Source organism: Labeo rohita, chromosome 17 (assembly GCF_022985175.1).
Source record: "Labeo rohita strain BAU-BD-2019 chromosome 17, IGBB_LRoh.1.0, whole genome shotgun sequence".
Classification (NCBI taxonomy): Eukaryota; Metazoa; Chordata; class Actinopteri; order Cypriniformes; family Cyprinidae; genus Labeo; species Labeo rohita.
Genome location: NC_066885.1, coordinates 26,514,030 through 26,525,958, shown reverse-complemented (window position 1 = coordinate 26,525,958; position 11,929 = coordinate 26,514,030). Strand labels below are relative to the sequence as shown.

Below are 11,929 nucleotides of genomic sequence, written 5' to 3'. Positions count from 1 at the left end.
CATATTTGAATGTTTCCAAGACAAGTGATCGCTCTGGCACCTCCATGTCCCATAAAGCGTGCTGCAGCTTCCACTTTTAGCACAAACGATAGCATGTGCCTCTAACAGCGCACATTTTATATAGGTTAAACGTTTAAACTAACATTGTTATATGCTTGAACTGTTTAATATAGATTTTATTTCAGGCAAGTCGTGATGATTTGAGAAGGCTAAATTGATCAGACATAGGCTATGATCAACTCACTGTCTGCTGCTGGCTGCTTTGTCATTACTTTAAAAATCAAAAACTTGTATTTAACGAGCAAAAATGCTCCAAACGTTTTTCTAAATTAACTTAATAAAATAACAAATCGAAATATGATCACTTTGCCATCACGTACAAAACGGAACTATTTTAATAGCTAAAAAAGTATAAGCTGTTTTGGTAGAAGGGGAGAAAAAAATTAAGTTTGCATGCAAAGGTCAAAGACTTCAGAACTGGACAGCACCATGCGCTCAGTATTAACAACACAGTTCATATACATGCATAATAAGAACTAAAGATTGACCGATATATCGATTTACTGATATTTTCCTGATATTTAACCATTTTACCATAATCGGATATCGGTTTTGTAATATCGGATTCGCCGATAAACGCCCGTCTCGTGGGTGTTTAGAGAATTGTACGCAGGATCAGCAGTGCACCATGTCTGAGGGGAGACTGCGTGCACAGGTAAAGTATACTTGCTTGCTTTGCTGTAGTTAGTCAACTTTATTTAACAGGCATTAATGCACATATTCGATGTGTTACATAAATACCTAACTAATACATTATGTACTTTTTAAATACATAAATATGCGGCTTGGCTGTAAGAAACAGACAAACTCACAGAGTCAAGTAAGATAATTCGTCAAGTCCTATAAAGATGTACCTTTGCCTGAATTAAATAATATACAGCTATGAATGAGCACATGTTGGAAATAAAAGCACTGCATTTATTTATCTCTGTGTTGTCTATATGCTCACAATCTCGTGAATTTGGAGTCATATAGGCTAAGAAATCCTGTCAAGTCCTGTCACAATAAAAACGTAACATTGCATGAATTAAATAATATAGAGGGTATGGGTTGACATCACTTTCCCGCCGAAACCCGTCCCCTCAGCTGGACTGAGTAGCAAAAGAGGCAGCTGCATGAATGGGTTTAATAGGGAAGCTGCGAAAACGTGAGTAAAACAAACGATAAAACTAAAGGTTGCTGGACTTGATATAGTGTTGTACAACTTACCAAATATCCAGTGGTCAATGGATATTATTTGCAGCCAGGAATCATGTTTCCTGATATGTATATGTGTCTGATTTTGACACCTGGGAAATAAAGCAAATTTGCCTGTGAACGCATTTTGTAAATATGGTCACTTGTATCAATGTTACATATCCTCATATCCTCCAGCCCAAAAATGTATATAGATTATTTAAAAAAAAAAACTCCCCCTATCCCTAGTATGGGATGAAAATACATTAGAAGTGGGGAGTTGGGGTGGAGGAGGGATGTCGGAAAACTGTCATAGGACAGAGGTAGGTAGGCTGGCTATGTATACACATGTGCTAGTTAGGATGGTTTGCTAAACGACTTACACCTGTACCAAATTGGTTGATTATCTATCATGCTCCTCCCGAACCATGTTAATAAAACATCATTTCACGAGTTCACCCTTACATGTAATCTGCTTGAGCAAATAATAAGCATATTTTGGCGTGCTGTTCTGATGAAGGGCTCAGAGCCTGGAATATAGTCTGAACCCCAAGAACTCCCCAAAAGAAGCTTATAGGCATGGGACAGAGGACACTCTCCAGGTTCCATTGTCACCTCAGTTATCTTTCTCAAATCAGTTCCAACAAGTAGCTTCTCACCTTGCCCCTCTGTCTGTTCTTTTGTCACAAACTTCCTGTGAGAAAGCACAGGTTAATGAGCGAGGAATGCAGATCATGAGAAGTCTACAAGCATCTTCGTCTGACACACAATAAACATCCATTACTTTCTCCAGTTTTGACAAGGACTCTATAGGATCCATGTTATCAGGGTCAAACGTACCCACTGCTGTAACAAGACTTTGAAAGTCCCTAAAAAAAGACAGCTGTCTAACAGCTTGGTCATTTTCAGTTCTTTGATCAAGAACCCTCTCATGTCCATTTCCATTCTATCTTGTTTGCACTGGTGCTATTGGGAATCTGACAGAATCATCTGAAGAATTATGTCGTTGACTAAAGGCTTCCTTGCAGTTATTCTCATCATATTCAAAAATGGATTGGGGATGTACCAGCTGTCTAGCTGTCCCTTCATACAAACATCTAAATGTTTCCCTCTCTGTTTTAAAAAATGTATTTTGTCAATTTTACTATCCGTTCCTTCAAAATGATCTATTCAGCCTCTCAGTTTCTCAGTGACATGGCATAACCACTGTCTTGAGAATTTAGCAACTTGTTTTCTGTTTTCATTTATTCTAATCTTTTCTTAGTTGCCTTCTATGAGGCAAAAAAAAAAAACAAAAAAAAAACTTTAAGTGCATTAGGAACTTTTCCCTATTTGTTTTTAGGCATTCCGGCACGGTTTTTAAAATGAGACATAGCCCACTCGTGGGGATCATCTGCCTTCTCTATCCCATTAAACATTCCTACTGAGCCGTGCTTATCAATGTATTTAACTATCAGCTCTTCCGGTTTCACAATCTTAGTAAATTGTCTTCAGCAATTCAATAGGCGTTATTCCCTCACTGACTGAACATTATCTAGTTACTTTAAGATACCTGTTAGTCTAATTATTTACAGCTTCTGTGCTTTGGACGCAAATGAATAAAAACAAATTTTTACTTCTTCAGACACGGCCACATTCCATTGGGCTTCACACTTGACTCCACACTCCAACAAAATTGTTAAAAATCTAACACTGTCAGTACTTTAGTACTTTAGACAAAACCACGTACTTTGGGTTTCATGTTACATTTTTAAAACAGTTTACTTAGCCACAGTACATTGGGCAAATCAACACTGCCTTTGGGCTTTAGATTTCACAGAATCACAGTGTGTCGGGCTCACTACACTAAAACACACAACAGTTATGAAATAATTCTGTGACCACACTGCATTGGGCCGATTCAGTTACTTTAGAATTTCATCAGAATTATCACTCATATGTTCAATTATGTTAGAAACTTACAAATCTGTTTCAGTTACTTTAGAAATGATAGGTCTAATACAACTCTGCTACTGCACTATGTCGGGCTGATTCAATTACTTTAGAATTTTAACAGAATTATAACAGACGAGCAACAAGTTTCAGTTACTTTAGAAACTTTGACTTAAGCCCTTTGCTTCAGTTACTTTTGAAACAACAATTCCAGTACAACTCTGCAACCACATTACGTCAGCCTGATTCAGTTTCATTCGAATCCTTAACAGAATTTGTACAGAATAGGCTTAAGAACTCATACTGACTAAACCAAATTCTCCTCTGACCTTAAAATCTTCTTTTCTAGATTTTTTTTTTAAACAAGGGGATTGATGTGGCCATCGTTTGCTCGACATGCGTGTGAGATCCATGCGCATGTGTGGTGTACGATTGCATGCAGACAATCAACTTTCAAAAGCATGGGCTCACATTACAAAACTAAGTGACACCAGTGTCAGATGCAATATATGCAGTAATAGTGAACGAAGGAGGCAAAACCTGTATTATAATGAAACATTTACTAAAACACATCTATCTCATACAGTGCACTGTATTTACTATGTCTCCAGGCTCCAGCTCCAACTTCAACTCACAACATACATTCACATCAAATGTCAGTTCAGTGCTAGAGTTACACTCACAAGACACTACACTTATTCACAGTCATAAAAAGTACATAATTTGTGTTATAGCCCTGCCGGTTACACATTTTATTTGCGTGGCGTTTTAACATGCACTTTTTCAGAAGCGTGCATACTAAGGATGTGATGAGATCTCGTAGCACACGAGACCAGTCGTATCTTGCGAGATCTCGTGACGAAATCCTTGTAAAACATTTTGTGTTTACATTAAAGGCTGCACGATTAATCCTTAAAATATCGAGATCTCGAATTGTAGAATGATCTCTTCATTATTTCGCTAATACACATCTACAGTGTTGGGGGTAACACATTACAAGTAAGGCGAGTTACGTAATAATATTACTTTTTTTCAAGTAACTAGTAAAGTAACACATTACTTTTGAATTTCTAAGAAAATGTCTAAGTTACTTTTTCAAATAAGTATTGCAAGTTACTTTTTTCCCCATTTATTGATTGACAAGTCTCCTGTCGGGAAACTGGGAGAAAACATGATGTTACTGTATTCTAGACTAAATGTGAACATGCATTAATTCATCTCACTCACAAAAAACGGATTCAGTATTCCTCAAAATGAATAAAAAACAGTGAAATGCAAACTCAGAATATGACGCAACCCTGCAATAATTAAATATATTAAATAAAACAAATATGTATTTAATCCCATTTTATTAACCAGTGTCTTTGCTGCTGACCTTCGTTAATGTAATTCAATAAGCAAAAATTATTTTAGATCAACTAACATTTGCGCTTCCTTTTTTTTTTTTTTTTTTTTATAGCTGAAGAGTGATCTCCTGCATAAATGTACTTTTCTTTCAGCCTGAGGTGAATTCATTTCACTTTTGGTATAAAAGGGCTTTTACATTAGAATTGTTTTATATTTAAAACAAAGAAGCAAGCCCTGCCCAGATTGTAAAAGTAACACAAAAGTAACGTAACACATTACTTTCCATAAAATGTAACTAAGTAATGTAATTAGTAACTTTTTTTAGGGAGTAACGCAAAATTGTAATGCATTACTTTTCAAAGTAACTTTCCCCAACACTGCACATCTGAAGAAATACAACTCTATGAAAATTTGTATCTCCGTGAGCAATCATAGTTTGAGTATAGTTCTTTGTAAATGCATAGATAAACCACGCCGTCAGCAGGCATTACATTATCTACAACAAAAACTATTAGTAGTAATTATTATTATTAGTAATTCTGATATAACATACCAGTTGAGAAATGCAATAAAATATGATGTTTTGTTTGTTATATTTCAATATTACAGACAATATTATTCAGTGAATTAACATTATCCAGTGAATTATTCATAACTTTTTAGCCTATTAAATGGCTTATTAGCCTACTAAAACTGTGAATTAAAATGAAGTTGATATGACTCCTATCCTTTTATTTTTTCTTCCATTTGAAAACATGAGACATTCTACATTTGTTTTGCTTATTGTTAATAAGCAGCATTGTTAAATAAACAGTTTTTATTGTTGTAATATGAAGACAAAATTTAACATGAAAGACTGATAATTTTAAACATGATGTTCTTATTGCAGGAGATCTTGATTCAAGTCTGGTTGCTGCAACACTCATGAAACTGGCCAAAGAAGAGCAGCTTCCGTATCCGATTCAGACCTTTGCCATAGGAGCAGATGACAGCCCAGATGTTGCTGCTGCTCGCAAGGTAAATGAAACTGTACATTCAGACTGCCATGTGCATTTTACACCTTGATATTCTGATCTGTGACACTTTCTATGAATACAGTGCACAATGTGTTGACTTTAAAGCATTAGAAACTAGTTTTGTCATAATAGTGAAGTTTTTAACATCAGTACAATACAATACCTTAAAAATATGTTTAATACCATTTTCAATACCATGGGGAAAAACTGAGATCCCCTTTAGAAAATTTAGTACATTTTAAATGCAATAATCTAAATGTGAAGCCTCTCACCATAACAGCACGTTTCAGCTTCTCTTGTATAAACACTAACAATGGCTTTAATTTTGCTTTTTAAATTTGTTTCTTAAATCAACAGATTAACACACATACACAAACACACAATATCCATGTATTACACAAAATAGCGTTCACAGCAGATGATAAAGTTCTCGAAGGGGTTATAAGGGCATATAATCACAACAGAATGGAATGCACCATAACTTTTATTGAAATGGGTGTAGGCCAGTGGTGTAGGGCCAAAGCCGTAGTCAAGAGTGTATGAACAGCAAACTATATGCATAAGTCTACACAAGTGTAGGGTTAAGTGGGTCTGCAGCTAAAAACTAATTCAACACAGTAGTTTTAGCTAGCAGAGCCAAACAGCTTTGCAAGTTGTGATCAAGAAATGCGCGATTGTCCTGACAAAGAGGGAAATGCTCCGTCTCTCAAAGAAGCTTTTGAGAGTAGCTGGTGTTGAACTATCCAAGCTTTTGGAAGGTGCCCACCTGTTGTGATGTATACATTCCCGAAAGAAAACTCAAGACTGCAATCGAGACAATTGAGGGCATTTAGAAAAAGTTCTTACTGATATAGAGAATAACTCCCTTTGGAGTGCTTTGTAGCTTTGCAGATCTTACAGTTCTTCTCAGTCGCTTTTGAGAATTTCATTTCTAATCTGAGAAATGCACCAAACTACTTGTACAGCCTCCACATTATCTAGTCACTTGTGCACATCCGTGAAGGAAACCAAAAAATAAACATGTGGTTATCCCTTATGTGGCTGGAGTATCTGAGAAGTTCATAAGGGTTTTCTCCAAGCATAAGATTTCTGTGTATTTCAAACCAAAGTCTACGCTGAGACAACGTTTAGTCCATCCAAAAGTCACTATGGGGGACACTATGGCCACCACGGACACAAGTGGCCAATTACATTCCTGGAACTAAGAGGTGCCAGATTCCAATCTCCTCCTCATCAGAAAGGAATAAATGTACACTTCCAAAGACAATCCTTGTTTTGAGTCTCCGGCACGTCCAGGGGACACTAGCAGATACACTCATTCTGAGTCTCCGGCCATCAAAGTTGAGACAATAGCAGAAGCACCTAAAGCAATTACCTGGTAACCACAAATTAGCCACGGTTTTGCTTCAAAAAACATAGTTTTAACTATGGTTATACAAATGGTAATAAATACGGCAAAAAAGGGTAGGACTTTTGGGACATGTTCTATTAGGATTTAGTGGTTTTAACAAGCCAACAATAGAAGGTGGAAAATTTCCAGTAGAAACCAGCAGGCACCATTACAATTACTATTAAAACCAGTACAATTCCCATTATAACCAGTAAAACCATTACAAATTCTGTGATTGTTTCTATTTTTTTTTATTTTATTTTTTTCCAGCAGAGTTAAAATGGCTGTTGCTGGCAATCTGCCTCAGAACTTAAACATTTTAGAAACACACTGCATTTATTTGCACACACACGTTTTGGCCAGTCAAGCACACCAACACAATGGACATTTAACCAACCTTTGGTGCTTTTGGCAGTGTGGGCAGGTGCCAAATCCTGCTGGAAAATGATTATCAATGATTGTCTTCTGGACAGTGTCAGATCAGCAGTCTTCCCCATGATTGTGTAGCCTAGTGAACCAAACTGAGAGACCATTTTGAAGGCTCAGGAAATCTTTGCAGGTGTTTTGAGTTGATTAGCTGACTGGCATGGCACCATATTCTAATCTGTTGCAAAATCATCACAATTAAAAGAACCAAAGACTTAAACTACTTCAGTCTGTGTGCACTGAATTTATTTAAAAGACGAGTTTCACAATTTGAGTTGAATTACTGAAATAAACTTTTCCACAACATACTAATTTATTGAGATGCACCTGTATACTTGTTTAATTAGTGACACTTAGCTTGCATTTTAAATTTTTTATTTAAATGTGGCAACATTTTTATTTTTAAACCTTTATTTGAATATGACAACATAATATCGCAGTCTACAATATTTCTATGAATAAATCTCCCTCCCCTATCAGCCAATCACTGTGTGCATAGTTAGCAAGCATGCTGACATCATCCATAGCAACGAGGTCAACCCTGCCCTTACTCTTGGCTTGAGACTTCTCTCTATTCCTTAGTAAAATTTTGTCTCCGCAGCTTTGTAAAAAGGTTTTAAGAGAAAACTCTTAGCTAAAAACTTTTACTGATATTTAGGAGAAGTCTTACTGGTAAGATAAAATGTTTTGTGAATACAGGCCCAGAAATGGTAAACATAGTGCAGATTAAAAGTATGCTATCTAATGCAAAACACATTAAAAACAAACATAATGTACAATGTTTTTTTAGACATTCACCCATCATTCCTGTTCATGCGTCAAGGCCCTCCCCCACCTTTCATTTATTCGATAAGTGGATTATTAGATTCAAATATCAATTAAATGAGCAAAGACAACTGAAAGTAAGGATTCACATATTACTTTTAAGTCTTTTTGATATTGCTTGGGCTATCTGTTACTCAGTCACTGAAGTGCGTTAATGTTAAAAGATCACTGTTTTTTTAATGATATTTTTACACAAACAGAACATAGGAGTTTTTGCAAGGTTCTCACGATTTATCGGAGCCAAGTTTTTTTTTGTGACTCTTTAACACATCTGAATCATGTCCATGATTTTTTGTGTGTTTTCACATAGCTAATGCAACAAAAGTCACCAAGTGTCATCTCATTCCGATGAAGCTACGATTTTTTACGACATTTCAAGCTGTCTACATAACAACAGACAGTGCACCCTGTTATTTTACAAAAGCGTTTTATAATATTTTGTTGTTATTGTGTAAGTACACAAAATAAAGCAGACATTTATATTTCTTTCCTCTGTTATCAAAATGCAAGTGATCATGAAGATGTCATTAAAACGACATGAGATCTCGTTATTACGACATAATTGAGTGGAAAAAAATATGTGTGTGGCAGCAATGCGTCATGTAGTTTGTGCTGGTAATATTTTCGTTTTTGCTTCTGTCTTTTTTAAAGATTTTTTCCTAGTCAACTAGTCGCATGTTTCTATTAAATTGATTAATATAGCGACGTACTAATCCATGCTATAGGCATTTATGCGTAATCCATGCTCACGCACGCACATAATGCTTACTGCAAATCTCCAGCAAAAGTATTGATTATGAATGCGTTGGGGAAAAAGAAGACACTGTAATTATTTACTACTAAACTAGTGCTTTGACTGGCCATCTCCAAAGTAGGCTAATAGACGTGCCTTTAGAGAAATGCACCTTTTAATACAGACTCCATAATTATAAGACAAGAAAGAATACGAGAGAATACAGAGTTTATTGTTGTGATGCGCTCCATCCACGGAGACTGAATGACAGGACAGAAAGCACATACTGTTGAATATTTTCCTGTATTTTTACAGTAAGTTACTGGCAGCAAGGTTGCCAGCAAGTTACTGTATTTTGTTTTACAGCAATGTACTGTAATGCGACTTTACAGTATGTAGAACAATGTACTGTATAACTACAAAAAAATCTGTATTTTTACAGTACTTTGTAATTTTGTTTCTACTGTAATTTGCTTTTGTGTAACTATTGTGTATTGTGTAGTTGGAATAGTACAAGCAAATAGTAAAACTGTAATGCCACTATAATTCAGAATAACATTTTTTCAAAATCAAAAGATAATCCAAACATATTTAAAAAAGTATTTTTATTAAAACATTTCAAAACATTTTAGTATGGTGTTTGCTGCCTAGAGTACAGTGCATCAACAAGAAATGAAAAAAATACATGCATCTTGAGGGCTGGATTGGGAATCAGTGTCCTAAGATAGAACTTGATTTATCTGATTTATTTTGATTTATTTTGGTAAAATAATTAACATTTGACTTCGACTGTAAATAAAAATTAATTTAATTTAAATATTACCTACAAAAAAAAAAAACTGCACCCTGGGAAGGGCAATGCTGTTACAATGCAAAGACAAGTGGACCACACTGCACAGCTGCAAGAAATCAAATACATTTGATTCAATAACGTGTTAACCTACTTGTTGACGATGTATAGGCGAAAGTCACATATACTGTTGACTATACATGTGTAGTTCATACACTCCAACACTACATTTAAAAAAATAAAATAAAATAAAATAAATTGGCATGCATTTGTCTTTGTTGACTACCAGATAATTAGTAACTGAGAAAAGTAATTGTCCACAAATCATATTTTTATTATCATCATTATTTTTTTTTTCATTCCCCATGCAACAGAATTGGTCTCCCGCCTAAATAACGTTAGTTTATAACCTGTTACCAATATCTCTGACCCCAAACCCCCCATTTACATCTCAGGTGAAACTGTATTTTTCAACCATGTTTAAGTAAGCGACTATGTCCAGTATTAACCACAACCGTGAAAATATATACGTGTGTGTGTGTGTGTGTATATATATATATATATATATATAAGTCTGAGAAGTCACCAAAATTAAGTATTTGAACCTCATAATTAAATACAAAATGGGTGGTAACTAAAACAGGTCCACTTTTTGATCTCACCTGTAGTACGTCTTGTAACTAGAAATTCAACTTCCGGTGAATTACAATTTTTTTCCATGAAAATGTGTATAGGCTACCGTGCGTGTACAGTAAGGGAGATATTGGCAAAATCTCAACTGAACATGGTATGCTGTATATGTAGGAAGGTATTTGCAAAATCGCACCTGTAGCAAATCATTAAAAGTAATACAAATGTGTTATTTTAAATGTTAAAAGTCATTTTAATTAAAATACATTGGACCTTTTAGTTGGTGGAGATGTGAGACGATTCCTTTACACATCAGTCTTCCTAGTACATGGTTCTGACTGTGTAGTAGATCAGTTTTAACCGGTTTTAACTGGTGTTGTTTGGCAGGTGGCAGACTACATTGGCAGTGAACACCACGAGGTGAGTGTCACGCCTGAGGAGGGTATCAGAGCAGTGGAAGAAGTCATCTTACACTTGGAGAGCCATATCAATTTGAATTTACAACCTCAGCTTAAAGCCACTAGGTGGCAGCAGTGTTTTGCAGAACAGGATTTGCATTCAGTGATTCAGTGTTTTATGTTTGTCTGCAGGTATGTACCTAATATCGAAGTACATCCGTGAGAAGACAGACAGCGTTGTGTTTTTCTGAGGTGAAGGCTCTGATGAGCTGACACAAGGATACAGCTACTTACAAATCAATATATAATAAATGTAAGTTAAAGTGTTGCCTATGTAACCAGTTATAACTTGAAGTGGTGACGAGGTCTTAAAATGTATGTAAAGAGTCTTTAAAAAGGTCTTAAAAAGGTGTTACATTTAACTCCATGATTCATGTCTATACTCTGCGTAACAACAACTACTGCAGTAAGCTTACTACGCTCTGACCATTATGTCATGAGTGAATACAATGCTATAAAACCTCTTTCCCTGCCTCCTCTAATTTATCTTTTGTTCTTCAGGTGACTGACTCCCAGTTGGAGAAAGCTGCTAAGCTATTCCCGTTCAACCCTCCCACAACCAAAGAGGGCTTCTACATCAGGCAGGTCTTTGAGAAGATGTACCCCGGCCGCTGTGAGTGGACGCCACATTACTGGATACCCCGCTGGATCAAGGCCACAGACCCCTCAGCCAGAACCCTGTCCATCTACAAGCCTGATAAAGACCAGTAATCACATCAACCTTCAGACCTTGACTAAACATCATATTCACTACAGCGTTCACCACTGCCTCATGTTAAATGAACTAAATTAAATGAAATAAAGTTTTAGGGTGAATTTAGTCTTTCCTCAAAAGAATTTAATTGGCTACAGGTCAATTCTTCACAGACTGAAGTTGTACCGAATCTTATGCTTATGCAATCATGTTGAAAATTCTTTCCTCAAGCAATTAATTCTTTCCTTTTTTTTTTTTTTTTTTTTTTTTTTTGTAACTGCTTTAAAACTCTAATTATATTAGCCAATGTTGTCAACAAAAGAGTTTTATACAAAGATTCAGAAAGTTTCATACTGTGTTTGAAGGAGATTCCAGGTGGTGAAGACAAGAAAAAAAGAAACTAAATTACAATACCACTCGCAATCGCCACTTGCACTCTGCTACCTGCGACG

The 11,929-nt window shown here is 35.8% G+C and overlaps 1 pseudogene; it reads left to right on the top strand.

Annotated features, from left to right (window-relative positions):
* The first annotated feature begins 688 nt into the window (after positions 1-688).
* On the top strand, positions 689-11,494 carry LOC127179653 (asparagine synthetase [glutamine-hydrolyzing]-like; annotated as a pseudogene).
* The last annotated feature ends 435 nt before the right edge of the window (positions 11,495-11,929 follow it).